Source organism: Hetaerina americana, unplaced genomic scaffold (genome assembly GCF_022747635.1).
Source record: "Hetaerina americana unplaced genomic scaffold, ioHetAmer1.1.p SCAF_17, whole genome shotgun sequence".
Taxonomy (NCBI): domain Eukaryota; kingdom Metazoa; phylum Arthropoda; class Insecta; order Odonata; family Calopterygidae; genus Hetaerina; species Hetaerina americana.
In genome coordinates this window covers 4,760,122-4,775,209 of record NW_027286730.1, presented here as the reverse complement: position 1 = coordinate 4,775,209, position 15,088 = coordinate 4,760,122, and the positions used below count along the sequence as shown (strand labels likewise).

At 44.0% G+C, this 15,088-nt stretch overlaps 1 protein-coding gene across 1 annotated transcript in view; it reads right to left on the bottom strand.

Moving 5' to 3' along the window:
- Positions 1-15,088, bottom strand: part of Cad96Ca (tyrosine kinase receptor Cad96Ca) — an 85,942-nt gene that overhangs the window by 24,609 nt on the left and 46,245 nt on the right. The window lies entirely within an intron of this gene.

Below are 15,088 nucleotides of genomic sequence, written 5' to 3'. Positions count from 1 at the left end.
TTATGGCAAGGTAAATATTCCTTAAGCACAATAACTATTTTAAACCGCCAAATTCAATCACGCTAATTCGGGGAGGTGAATCAGGCTCAGTTGTTTTTTTGGATGCGCAACTGATGAACATTTTAGTTTAAAGCAATGGTTAAGGAATATTCAATTCGCTTTTCTGTAGCTTATGATGTGTATAGGTGAGAGCATTTAGATAAGCCTTCAACAGTTGAATCAAGCAATGCCAGAGAATAATGGATGAAGGAGCTTCCATGGCTGAATATGAAATAAAATATTCTACCCTATCAGGGTGGAAAAAATTTCTTTTAGGCTTAACCCAACGGTTAGATAATCCTGAATCCAGTCACTAGTCTTTGAATACCATTGTTTAAGCAATGCGATATTCCAAGATCATGATTCTGACCCAAAGTTAGACCAATGCTAAATTTTCATCAATCGAACTCGATTATCCAAAAGATAATGATGCCAGAAACAAAAATTCACCACATATTATTTCCCTATTAAGAAGTGTATCACGAAAAATATTTCAATAGAAATTTAAATATAGCTATTGTGGAAACAAGTGGGGACAGGAAAGTATCGTTCTCCGTAAAATACTACCTTGATCAAAAATTTCCCGGAATTTATTCAGAAAATTAAAAATACAAGTTTATTCATCTAAATCTATATTGTCCCCTTCAAAGTAATCCCCATCGACTGCAACACACTTATGCCAGCGCTTGATCCAATCCTCGAAACATTTTTTATATTCGGTTTTCGGTATGTCCATCAGTGCTTCCTGCGATTTTTCCATTACTTCCTCTCGGCTGCTAAAACGCGTTCCCCGTAATGGTTTTTTAACTCGATTGAACAGAAAGAAGTCACAGGGAGCCAAATCAGGTGAATTCGGTGGCTGTTGGATGCTATTTGTTGCATTTTTCGTCAAAAAATTACGAATAATGATAGCACTGTGCGACGGTGCGTTATCATGGTGCAAAATCCACGAGTTTTCTGCCCACATTTCTGGTCTCTTTCGGCGAATTGCTTCACGCAAACGTCTCATAACGCCCAAATAATACTCTTTGTTTACTGTCTGGCCTTCTGGCAAAAATTCATGATGCACTACACCGTTGTAATCCATGAAAACCGTCAGCATTGCCTTCTTTTTTGACTGAAAACGACGTGGTTTTTTTGGTCTCGGCTCATTTGGTGAACGCCATTCACTTGCCTGATGTCTGGATTGCGTGTCGTACTCATAAACCCACGTCTCGTCTCCAGTAATGATCCTTTTGATGAATGTGGGATCGGATTCAGCCTCGCAAATCATGTCTTTTGCGACGTCAACACGGTCTCTTTTTTGCATGAAATTGAGGTCTTATGGCACCAACTTTGCTGCTACACGACGGAAACCCAAATCATTAACCACAATGTCTTGGGCGGATCCATAGGCCATGTTCAAGTCCTCCGCTATTTCTCTGATGGTTAATTTGCGGTTATTGACCAACATTTCTTTTACTTTATCAATTTTTTCACCGACTTTCGATGTCGATGGTCTGCCACTGCGTTCATCATCTTCGATTGACTCACGACCACTTCTGAACCGCTCGTGCCACTGGTAAACGACCGTTTTTTTTAGAGAATCGTTGCCGAAACACTTTTCCAACATTTCCAACGTCCGTGCGCCACTAAATCCGTTTTTTACGCAAAATTTAATACAAGTTCGTTGTTGCAAATTTAAATCCATTTCTGCAATTGTAAAAAATCGCCAACACACACAGAGATAGATGTACTCTTGGCTACGTAACTTTTGCAAATGTCAAGTTATGACACTAAGATTTAAAGGGAATATCAACAACAGATGTACCAATTTAACAAAAAAAACAGAACTCAAATCGGAACGATGGGAGCGCCACACGGTGGTTATTCCGGGAACTTTTTGATCAAGGTAGTATAGTTAAATCGATTGAAATTTTTTAATCGATATCCTCTGTTGCAATAGTACATATACACCATATTTATGCGAAATTTCAATTATTTGATGAATGTATTATTGTTTTCGTTCCCTCAAAATCTACATATCTTTGTGGAAATATAGTTAACAAATTTTGGCTTACGAGAATTTCATTTGTTTCTTGACCATTGTTGAACCAAAAAACTAACACGATGGCTCATGATTTCATACCTTGGAATGAGTTAGTACACCGAATGCTTCAAAATGAAAGCCATTCGACTGGAAAATAGCATTGCTTCAGACTGAACCATCGTTTTTTTAAGTAGGCAGAAATAATGTGCGATACTGCGAAAATAAGCCAGAATAATTATTTCAAAATATATCAATCATAGCCGACCAAATAAGGAAAATTCCCACAGAATCAATTTTTTATACATGTTCACTTTTTGTATACGCTTCGTTTAACTCAATTAAGCCCACAGTTTCAGGTCACGTGCTGGCATCAATTTTGCCATTGCTCTAAATAACATACCATGTGTAATAGAAACTCTAAAAAAAATACAAAATGGACGACAAAATTTTCTAGTGCAAACTTAAATACAGTAGGAATACCAATAGTATTACTATAATATTTATCGCCACTCACTGACTAAACTCAAAGACCAATTGTATATGCCATAAAATTTTGTGGTCTACCCCAATGTCAAAACCTTTTTAACTTTACATTTTTAATAAGAGTCCTGGTTCTCAATTGTCTGCTCTTTGTAATGCTTCTTATACTGATGTTACTGTTCTCCCATTGCCCGGATGACTATGTCCCGGGGATCGAGATGGTGCGGGGGCTAACGTACTGGCTTCCCACCCTGAGGGCGCGGGTTCAAATCCCGGCGGTGTTGAATATTTTTCAGAGGTATCTCGATCCCTACTTGAGGTGCTTTGTGGAGGGCACTTTGAGTGAGTACGGCGTCCGTCGGATGGGACGTTAAGCTGCGGACCCCTTGGCGCCTTTCGTAAAGAGTAGGCTAATGCCGACGCCGGGTTTCTCTCCACCCTTCATCCTTTCCTGTCCATCCCCTATGGCGCAAATGACCTTAGCTGTCGGTCGCCTCCCCTCAAAACTACTACTACTACTACTACGACTATGTCCCTTTTCTTCAGAAATGTCACTGTTACATTTGATAAAACTTATTCCTTCCAACTTTAACGTTTAATTAAGACTTCACTGGTAAAGAATTTTACTGCTTCCATTGTTTTGTCTGCAATTATGTTGTAATGACAGGGTAAGTAGACTCTCGGTGACTAAACGTCGATGACAGTAAGCCGCCTGGTCATTCCTCGGCCCAAAGAGTATTAACCAATCCCACCCCCTCCCTCTGCTCCCGACTGGATACAGACCTTTGGACTCGCCAAAAGGGCTGCCAGACGAGAGGGGGCACTTCCTTCCTCAATCTCGGCCGAGTTGGCTCTTCAGCATGTTTGCTATCCTGTCCCGGTTTCATCGAACTATTAACGTAGGTATCTCTAGCATTGCAATAAGGTATTCTAGGCCAATCGTAATTATCATTACCCCTATGTCAGGACGATAATTATACCCCATCCGTAAATAAAAGATGATTAAGAGTACTTGTATCCATATGTCAATAAGTGAAATTATTCCAAAACATTTTTGCCGCGGACCTAATTTTACGGAAAGATCTCTGCCGACCAGATTAGTTTGCGTGCCTTCGCCTCCACTAACCCAGAAGGTTGCGGCTTCGAGTCACACTTTGGATGAGGATGTTGCAGACTCGAACATGACTCAGCCCCTTTAAAGCCTGATGAAAATGTTGGAGTGGCTAACGAGGATCCAATATACTTTTGGGTCACGAGATATCCCCGGAGATTGAAGTAAGTTGGGGCTGTAAGCTCATATTTTAATAACGTTGAAAAAAGTTCAAGAAAAGTGCAAAAGGAAGTATAATAGATAATCCATTTACGTTTTCTGGGCCATACAATAGAAAAACTGAAGCTGCCCAATATTTTTAAATGCATAAATAACAGTAAGTGTATCTATTATGCGTGTGTGACTGTAAATAACTGTGACTGTAAATAACAGGAGACAAACATTAAAATTCCACATTTGAAATGTACGCACGACCATGATTTTGCCAGCAAGCAGTATCACCAAGTCTGCCTACGATCTAACTCATACTGCTGCACGGTGCTTGTTCGCGTATAGATTGTAAACGTGGAATTGCCGTGTTTTTATTTCTCCTGTTTCTCACAGTGGAAAAATTCCACCGAGTGAAGAATGAAACGGTGCCATGCAGGGGTGAGAAAAATGTTTCTATAATTTATGACGAAGTAGTCGTTCATGACATATCTATTATGCTACTTTAACCTTACGTGACATTTACCGCGGTAGTCATATTGTCCAGCAATTATAACAGCCGGTTCTGGGCTTTGGCTATTAGTCCTAAATTAGATCAACTGGGTCTGAATTTTGGCAGCTGGCCATGATTTACAGAAACAACTTCTGAGTAGTGGAATCTGGCTTTGAATGCTGGCGGTCAGAAATGATATATCACACCAACGATTCTAACTCTTTGCAATACCCTCGCCTCAACGTTAGGCCTTCCTCCAACGTGGCCGTCTGTTAAGCTCCTGATACAAGCCGCATCCCCTTGCTAATGCTGTTCACGTTTGACCCGAACATCTAGGCCTCTTAACCAGTAATCGTTAAAAGAGAGAATACCTCGACTTGATTACTCCTGAGGCAATTGTCTTTTCTTCATATTTTTATCACCCAGTTTTAATTTGATGTCATTACATTTTTCTTTCTAATTTAAATGTTTATTTTCACTGGCATATGCGTGGACACCATTCCATAAAGTAGGTTACAGATTCATTTCAATCTTCGGCCTATCTGATCACCATAGTGTTTTCAAAACTATACTCTCTTTGCATCATGGATACCATTAGTGGAGACAAATATATCATTAATAATCAGAAAGAGAGAGAGAGAGAAACACAGTTTTGCCGCTATATTTCATTTAATACACACTTAGATTTTGCAAATATGTAAGCGTGCGTGAAATTAAATGCACGCACTGAGAAGATAAAGTATAAAAATGTTGACAGAAAATTAATATACAAACTTTTCGCTGTATGTATGGTACTCCAAGTTGGAAGCCTATTGGGAGATAAGAGTAGATTTCGAGTTCCAATGATTGAAAGTGAGTTCTAATATGATTGAATTCCGTCTCAGAGTCGTCATTACCAAAATAGTTTCAGCGAGTTAAGTAAAAATCTAAAAACTCATACTAAACTATTAAAAATAAAAGGATTTTAATTTAAAGCTCACAGATTTTTATGAAATATGGTGACGAAAAGGAAGTTTCAAAGATCACCCCTGAAAATCATGCCTTTACGGTCACGCCTCTCTGCCCACTCCGATTGCATGTTCTCACGTGCTGCCGGGACTGGCTTTGGTCGCCGGTTGCTATGCAGACTAAGAAAGTCAAATTTCAAGGACTAAGATTTCCTAATCTTTCCTTTTCCTAATTCTGTTCTAAAATAAAAGGCACAAAACTTGACGTTGTTTTTATGCTTTCTAATGTATTCACGTCCCGGAAGAACCAGTTTAAGTTGAGCACACCAATACGTAGGCAATTATTAAGAGAGCGAAAAAGTGTATGCAAGGATTAAATTTCAGGCTATAATATGGCTCATTCAACGCACAGGCGCGAAATGTATATTATTCCGACCTTGAAGTTTACTTAAGATGCTAAGGAGTAATAATTGACTAAAGGGAAAACGGGAACAAAGAGGGTTGAAAATGAAATGCCGCTCTCTCAGAATCAAATTTCGATTGAACAATTTCCTGCGACATCAAGCCGCCTGTCCAGTAAAAATACCTAAAACACAAAGCGAGGGAAGAAATTATATCAGCATTCAGAGACGAGTTCGAAGCATGCATAAGAAAACTGGATGAATATGGTTTCAATTATAATTTTTACCTATAGTAGTTGCACATAATCACTCGACATTTTAGAGTAGGTAAAATTTTCGCAGGGAGTCATAACGGGGATAGTGTTCTGATCACATAGTCGACATGGTAAAGATCTCTTCCCGCATATGAAACATATATTCGATTCAATTGCTTGTTAAGTTTTGGTCAACTTTAAAATTTCATTATGATTTCCCAAACGTCAGCACGAAAAATATGACTTGCTATGAAAGGAAAACAATTGGCGCAACTATGATCATTCATTACGATGTACGTATAAGTACAATATTTTTTATGGAGCTGGGACTAGCTGCAATTAATATAATATTTAACGCAAATAACACGTTCTCTCCCCTGCCTTTTATTTCAAATATGACACTAATTTGGCGTACGTCTTTACCAACCCTAAAAGTGGCAACAACAAGGGAGGGAGCGCGGAAGAACAGATACGGAAGTTATTCAAAACATATTCACCGTTTTTCATATTCCTAACGCTAACATGCAATAGACATTTCATTTTGCTTGCTATTTTTCTCAAGCAATACGAACGTCGAACGAATTTTTATTTCTCGCTAAGAGTATGCCAAGGATTGATTCAACTGAAGTGTTTTAAGCTATTGATTTAATCGTATTAGTGTTTGCAAAAGGGAATCAATAGGAAAATGTCAATGAATATATCTAAGGAGCTTTCATTTCTCATTGTGATGGGTGCTTTTTGGTAAAATTAATCTTTTTTTAAGTTTTAAAATTGATCGTTTAAATACAGGCACTAATACCCTGCGAGTACTGATGTTGTGAAGTAACGTTAGTAATTGTCATTTTACTCTAGCATAATACGACTTCACCCGTGCAAGAACATTTCATATTTATTGACAAAGCCTTTTTCAAGACAGGGATAACCAGTCAGATTTTACTTTCTTTTTCGACTTCCCAATATCCGTTAGCCACTACATGGAAGTTTTAATCACCGCCGTTTGGTTTAAATACTTAGCACTAGATTTGAGGGAATTCGTCAAATAAATAAAACAAGACGAATTAAATCATGACTTTCACTTGTAAGCGGGCTTCCTTTTCCATTTCCTGAGAATAAATGAATCACATGAAGCAACGGGTGTCTCTGACTCATGGGGAAAGCATCCAAGAGACGGGCGAGCTGGCACTGGGCGGCAAGATCACACCTTTGATTTAAGCGTCCTTAATAATTCATCCTCATTACCAATACATCTGCACAGTTTCCCTAATTCCACTGTTTTCATGTAAATACTCAATTCCAAGGGTAGATCATATTTTCAGCAAAGAACTATTTTAAACAACAAACTATTAATTTTATGACCAATTATGCTTAGTTATGGTAACTATGGAGGCAAGACGCGATTCTGCATTGAAATTTTGCTTTCACCTGGATAAATAGTCAGTTGAGGCCAAGTTAGTACTACAAGATGCTCGTGGAGATTCTGTTTTACCCTATAGCTCAATCAAAATATGGTTTGAATTTTTTAAAGAGTGGAGATAATTACTTTCAATGGAAGATGAACCAGAAGCTACAATCACTAGTTATACGGAGGTAAACACTGCTTCCTTGTTTGAGAACATCAATCATCGACCGTTGCTGACGCAATACTGAAGTCAAATCAATCAAACATATACCATATATACGTTATACATTGAGATAAAAATATAAAATAAAATTAATATAAAGATCGCTATCAGTAATATTGCAATTTTCATTGGGTGCCACCAACACATTGGTAACAGAAAAATAGCATACTACCTTGATCAAAAGGTTCCCGGAATAACCACCGTGTGGCGCTCCCATCGTTCCGATTTGAGTTCTGTTTTTTTTGTTAAATTGGTACATCTGTTGTTGATATTCCCTTTAAATCTTAGTGTCATAACTTGACATTTGCAAAAGTTACGTAGCCAAGAGTACATCTATCTCTGTGTGTGTTGGCGATTTTTTACAATTGCAGAAATGGATTTAAATTTGCAACAACGAACTTGTATTAAATTTTGCGTAAAAAACGGATTTAGTGGCGCACGGACGTTGGAGCTGGGAGGTTGGAGACCTGACCTGATAGAAGACGGGAGTGGATTCGGAACGTTGGAGACGGAGGATAGACCATCAGACCTGGATATACCTACAGAAATTTCGACGTACGCCTCCCTTGGAATATTCTACTGGATACTTCTAACCCTGGTTGCTGACATCATTAAATAATCGAGGGACAGCGAAGCAAGGCGCCGGTGGCGCCCAATATGGACATCGTGCCGCTGCCAGCGGACACTATAAGGACTCCTCTCGACCAGCAGCTGGAAAATACTTCTTCAAACCCTGTTCATACTGCCGGCGCTCTAAATATGGACGTTTCCATGCATCAGAACGGGCCGTCTGCCCCTGCCGCGAAATTCAACGACGACTGGCGACACGTCAAGGATCCCAGAGGAGCCGGGAAGCGTAGCGCACCATTCCTTTCCATTGAAGAAGCAACTAATAAGCGCCCGGTAAGTACGAGTAATAAATTCTCACCGCTCGTCACGGATCCGGACACGGACAACTCTTCTGCTCCCGTGGCGATGGAGGCTGAAAATTCATCTGCACCATCTGGATCCCCGGCAAGCCGAAAAAAGGAACCACGCCCCCCGGCACTCATCATATACGATGTAGTAGACCACGCGGCCTTGCTGAAACTTGTCCGATCCAAGGCAACGGACAAGTCCTTTACTGCAATCCATACAACCGACTCGACGAGACTTCAACTAAAGACTGCGGCTGATTATGCGGCCATAAAGCAGCTGTTGGTGCAGTCAAATGCACAATTCTCGACCTGGGGCCCGAAATCCCTACGAGCCAATTTCTACGCGGTTCGTGGACTTCCGTGCACCTACCCAGTTGAGCTACTGAAAGAAGATATGGACGCCATGGGGATTCCGGTGGAACGAGTGCATATGGTGCGGCAGGGAATCTTCTTCCTTGTCGTTGTCAAGGAAAACCCTGAATGGCAAACAAAAGAAATGCTTGCCATAAGATACATCGGCAATTCCCGTGTCAGGGTGGCAAAATATCAGCACAGGGAGCCACAAATGTGTTACCGGTGCACCCGATTCGGACACGCATCTTCCAACTGCACGGCAGCCCCGCGATGCTACAAGTGTGCTGGTGCACATGAAGGCATCCAATGTCCGGATACGGAAAGGAAGAAGACTTGTTGCTGTAACTGCGGAGGAAACCATCCTGCATTTTTCAGGACCTGCCCTGTCTACGCCAAACAGAAGGAGATGAAGATGGCTAGCCTCCGGAGGAAAGGCGCACCAACCCAGGGGGCGAAGAACACCGCCGCTGAAACAGAGCTGCCTTCTCCTCAACAGAAGACGCTTGGTACCTTCAACGCGTCGAAGCCGGGAGACCCAACCAACGCAACCCAACGTCTGACCATGTGCAAGCATCTTGACTTTCCTCCACTCTCGACGCCGGCTCCGGTCGCCAGGGAGACAGCAGAAGAAATAAAAATTCCTCTTCTCCAGAAGAGGCGGGCTGCAGACTCGCAGATGCCGACTCCAACTTTGGCTACATCCCTCTCTTCCATCCTGGAAGCATTGACGTCCTCTGCTGCGCTATTGCAACAACAGCTGCAAGCTTTAACTGTCGCCCTTACCACTATTTTCCCAAACCAAAATGGACCATAGGCGAGAATTAAATAAATCTATCATCCTAGCCACATGGAATGTCGGCGGCGCATTGAAGCGAAAGACCCCTGAATTGCTTGCCTTTCTACGGAAGGCAAGAATCTCAATCGTCTGTCTGCAAGAGACTCATCTCCGTCCTGGAACTTCATACGGCGTTCCAGGCTATGCAGTTTACCGGGATGACCGGCAAACAAGAGGAGGGGGCACGGCGGTCCTCGTTTCGCTTGACCTGGCTGCGAGAAAAATTGACCTACCAGCTCGACTGCATCTAGAGGCGACAGCCATTGAAGTAGATACTTCGATCGGCTCTCTCACAGTGGGGTCACTCTATCTCCCCCCAAAACGACCTCTAGCCACACAGGATTTCGAAGTCATCTTCTCCGGGTCACGGCCGTCGCTTTTTCTCGGGGATCTAAATGCAAAGAATGCTGCATGGCATTCAATTACACCGAACCCTCGGGGTGAAGCGCTGCTCACATGGGCTCAGAACAACTGAGTACGCGTCGCGGGTCCACATGGGCCAACGCATCAGCATCACGGCAGGAGCGAAGACGTCTTAGATATTGCGCTGCACCGTAGGCTCACGAGTTCGCTTTCTCTCGTGGCGACACCGACGTTGGACAGCGACCACTACCCAGTCTGCGCCTATCTGGGATGCTGCCCAACGTTACTTCCCCCACGGCCGGTGCGATGCCTGGACAAAACAGACTGGACAGGGTACAGGCAGATCCTGTCCGACATTTTACCGGAACAGCCGCCATCACTGACGTCACAAGCTATGCTGGACGAATATGCTTCTGTCATAACAGCTGGCGTGGACCAAGCATTACAGAACACCGTGCCAATAAAACTGATCCGCCCTTCTGGACATCTGACGCTGCCTCATTCCATCCTTCGCCGCATCCGCGAAAGAAATCGGCTTCGACGACGATTTCAAAGAACCAAATGTCCCGCGGATGGGGCACGGTTTAGAAGAAAACGAGCCGAAGTGAGGCAGCTCATCCAGGACCACAGGCAGACGACGTGGGAAAGGAAGGTTGCTTCCCTCCGAACCGAAGATGGGAGCATCTGGAGAATGGCAGCTTCTCTTCGCCACAGCATTCGGATCGACCCACCGATCGACTCACCTGGTGGCCCTCTTATCACGGAAGACGAAAAGGCTGAATTTGCAGCAACTACGCTGGAGGCCACTTTCACGTCGACTCCGGATCCACTGGTACCGGATGATCCTAGCGACTTTCCTGAAGAGGATGAAACAACGGAGGAGGGCACCATGACGGTAACGAAGGTTACCGAAAACGACCTGAGAGCAGCCCTTGGACGACTACGCTGCAAGAAAGCACCAGGAGAGGACAACATCCCGAACGAGGCCCTTCGACAGATGCCTGTCTCGCTCGCAACTCACCTGATTACGCTCTTTACGGCCTGCTTCTCCATGGGACATTTTCCGGCCATCTGGAAATCGGCAAAAGTCATCCTATTGCCGAAGCCGCCGAAGTCCGCTAGGAACGTAGAGAACTACCGCCCGATCGCCCTGCTAGCGACCCTGGGAAAGCTGCTTGAGAGGGTACTGCTGCCACATCTCCTGAAGCACATCGCGGCCTACTCAATCTTGCCGGCATCACAGTACGGTTTTCGAGAGGAACACTCCACCACACACCAGCTCGTCCGTCTCGTGGAACAGGTGACGGCCGGATTCAATCGGCGATGCTGCTCAACGGCGGCGTTCTTTGACATCAGGAAAGCCTTCGACCGGGTATGGCACGCTGGTCTCAGGCGAAAACTTGCAATACAGCGGTTTCCAAATTGGCAGCGCCGCTTGCTAACATCATACCTGACAGGAAGGACTTTCCGTGTCGCCTGGGGACGCGCGCTGTCACAGCCGAAACAGGTCCACGCAGACGTGCCGCAAGGATCGGTGCTCGGACCGATACTTTTTAATCTATATACTGTGGGGTAACGGTTGGACTGGTAATTTATTCAGTGAATGCGATAGTTATCATAGATTTTCATGTTCCCGTGTACCTTTTTAAATCGGAAAATTAGCCCAACCAGCGCCCACCATGGGTATCGGATAAACTCGGAGTATGAAAAAATAAATTAATTAAGCACCCTCAAAATTTTAACGTAATTAGTATTGGATTAAATTTCGCGATGGATGGCCTTAACCCTCATAGACTTGGTTACTATAACCCTTTTCTCGATTATCAAGGAACCGTCCCTGAATTTAAATTCGGCAATACACTCGACTTCACACCTTCGGTTAATGTGTTAGAACAGCCAGGAAGTAGCACGAGCCCCCAAAATGTTTGCGGAGAAGCTGCGCAAACCGCCGCTATTGGCAGCCAGTTTCATTTAATTCCAACGTTTAGCGGTGGAGATGAGATAGGGGTTGACAAATTTTTGGAAAGCGTTCGTATTGTAAGTCATCTTAGTGGTTGGAATGAAGCACAGACCTTAGGAGTCGCTCAACTTCGGCTTGGAGGAACCGCCGCGGATTTTGTCTCTGCAAATGATCACATATTAGGTTCATACGCGGACTTTTCCATTAATCTCAAAAGGAGATTTTCCCTTAAGGCCTCTCCAATCATGTTAGAAAAAATATTTAACACTTGTGTACAAAAACCGCTGGAGAGCGTCGCAGAATTTTCAACCAGATTGCGCAATGTCGCCCGTAGGCTACGCGAGTCATGGGGCGAGATTGATTCAGAAACAGCGAAGAGAATGATTGAAGGTAGACTTCTCGCGCAATTTTTAATTGGGCTGAGGGAAGAGATTGGCAGGTTTGTGTTGGTGCGTAATCCAACGAACTTGATTGAGGCAGAAGGGTTCGCAAGCGTTGAAGAAGCTAGCGTCAGAAATTACGCCGTCAATAGAGAAGTAAATTCACCTCAACAGTCTCATGCGTGGTTGTGTCAATCGCCCCATAGGTGGCCGCCGTCTCCAAATATAACGCCTTGGTCAGGGATGCACGCGAATCCGCCAAATGTTGCAGGTTGGCAGTTTCCCGTGGAACAAATTAACGCCGCACAGGCTGTCGGGAGGGGTTCCCAAGTAAGATCGGTAAGTCCCCCGGTGCAAGGAGGGGCACCAAAGGATAATCACGGCGCACGCGTTTGCTTTCGCTGCGGTAAAACCGGTCACATTGCTCGAGCATGTAGACAGAGTGAGAGGGGAACGAGGCCGTCTTTGTGTTTTTATTGTGGTAATGAAAATCATTTCTCTACAGATTGCCCACTCGTGATATGCGGCATCTGTCAAAAGACTGGCCATCTTCCCAAACGCTGCCCGAGGCGCGAAAATCCCATCGTGGCGGGAAACGCCGATCTCCCGACCGGGAGGTCGGGACAGATTTAATTCTAGCGGTCACTCCAGAAGCGGGATGGACAATAATAGTCAAAATTTTAGGGAAAGATTACAATTTTCTAGTGGACACGGGAGCAGCCGTTACCATCATTAACAATAAAAAATTTCCGTTTGGCCAATTAAAGATTTCTGATTACAATTCTCGAGTGCGAAGCGCGTCAGGTCATCCCTTACCAATCATTGGACAGAGTTGCGTGCCATTTTTGATCGAAGATAAATTATATCCCCATGACGTCTTAGTAGTGGATTTGGGGGAAACGAGCTACGACGGTCTTCTAGGCCTTGATTTTATGGTTCGTTACGGGAAAGGTATATCGTTCAATAAACGGAAAATAAGAATGGGTGAGGGACACGAGACAGACCTAAAATCTAATACCGTAACATCGCAGATGAACGAGCCCAGAGGCGCCCATGAAATTGGAGTTTCGGAAGAGGTCAAGGCGTTTGATTCTTTCATTTCTAGTATAATTAATGGCAATGATTCGCAAATGGCCACGTATGATTTAGCATTCCTTGAGGAAAAAACGATAAGCGACACTAAAAACCAAGGTGCTCTTCCGGCAGAGATAATGAAATGTAACTCGCGAATAAATAATAGTATGGAGGGAGGTTGTTTTCAAGTAACGATGGAGGAATCGACAGCGAAGGACGATGGGAATAAGGATAACGGATCTCTAAATAAGGATTCAGAGAAATTAGCAGAGGTGGCGAAGGCCGAAAGAATCATGGATAGGGTGCCACCCGCGTCGCAATCAGGCTGCACCGCTAGGGACGAAGTTATTGGCGATGTCTTTGAGGTTTCCACCGACTCCCGGTTTGGGATAAAGGAGTTGGGTGATGATTGTGGTTTTCCGCCAGTAACAGAGGATCGATTTGTTGTCCCCCGGTGCGACGAAGTTATTGGCGATGTCTTTGAGGTTTCCACGGGCTCCCGGGTTGGGATAAAGGAGTCGGGTGATGATTGTGTTTTTCCGCCAGTAACAGAGGATAGATTGGTTGCCCCCTTGTGCGATGGCAAAGTTCGCGAAATTCAGACCGGCGCTAGTAATGGGATTGGCCGATCGAGCAAAATTATATTAGAGGAATCTATTAGAGTACCGCCGTTATCCGTTGTGTTGTCGAAGGTAAAGAGTCAGATGGCTGAAGGCGAAGAGGTGCGAGTCGTGGAAAGCGAGAGAGATTTATTTATTCTGCCGAGTATTGCTTCGGTGTCACCTGAAGGCACCGTCCCCATATTACTTTGTAACATTCGTAGCAGCGAACAAAAGTTAAAAAAGGGCTATATAGTCGAGGTAGTGCCATTCCGGGAGGAAGTTCAGGCACCCCTCAGTAACTGGGTAGACGCTGAGGACGAAAACTTCTGGCCAGACCCTTCCGCGATGAAAAGACTTGTCGCGAGTCAATGTTAGTGAAGTTCCGTCCGAGGCGATGGAGCCTCATGAGGGGAGAGTTTGCATGGCAACACCCGAGAGTCTGGTGAGGAGGACCGGGACGATCCATTGGAAGATTGGTGGCTTTCCCCCGAAGGAGGACCCCCGGAGGAAAGGCCATCTCTCGCCCCCGCAGGACATCTCAACCAGCCAGAGGTTGTGGGATTGGTGAACCAGTACGAAGAGCGCCGGTTCCGTTGCTGGTGGGATGCAACCATGCGGGAATTTGAGGAATCCTGGGCATCCACCTCGCATGGACTCTCCTCAAAGGGATGCAGACCGAACTCCATCGAGAACCCGTTTATTTCCCCAGAGTCTCCTCATTGTGCTCCCCTACAGTGTAGACTCCCCTCTACGCTTGTAGAGGCCAATGCTGTCCCTAAAGGACGTAAAAGACATAATAAGGCCAGACGATTTCTATATCGACGTCGCCGGGCTCTAAGAGTGCAAGCTTCCCAAGCCCTCACGCCGAAATAAGTGTTTCTATGTTTAAGATTGATAAGTGTTTGTGCATTAGGGTTAAGTGTTTCTATGTTCGAGATTATTAAGTGTTTGTGCATTAGGTTTAAGTGTTTCTATGTTTAAGATTATTAAGTGTACCCTGTGTTAAGTGTACCAAAAAGTAATTCATTAAGTGATCTTGCTATGTTTGCCCTTAAACCAGCATTGGACCAATGGTTGATT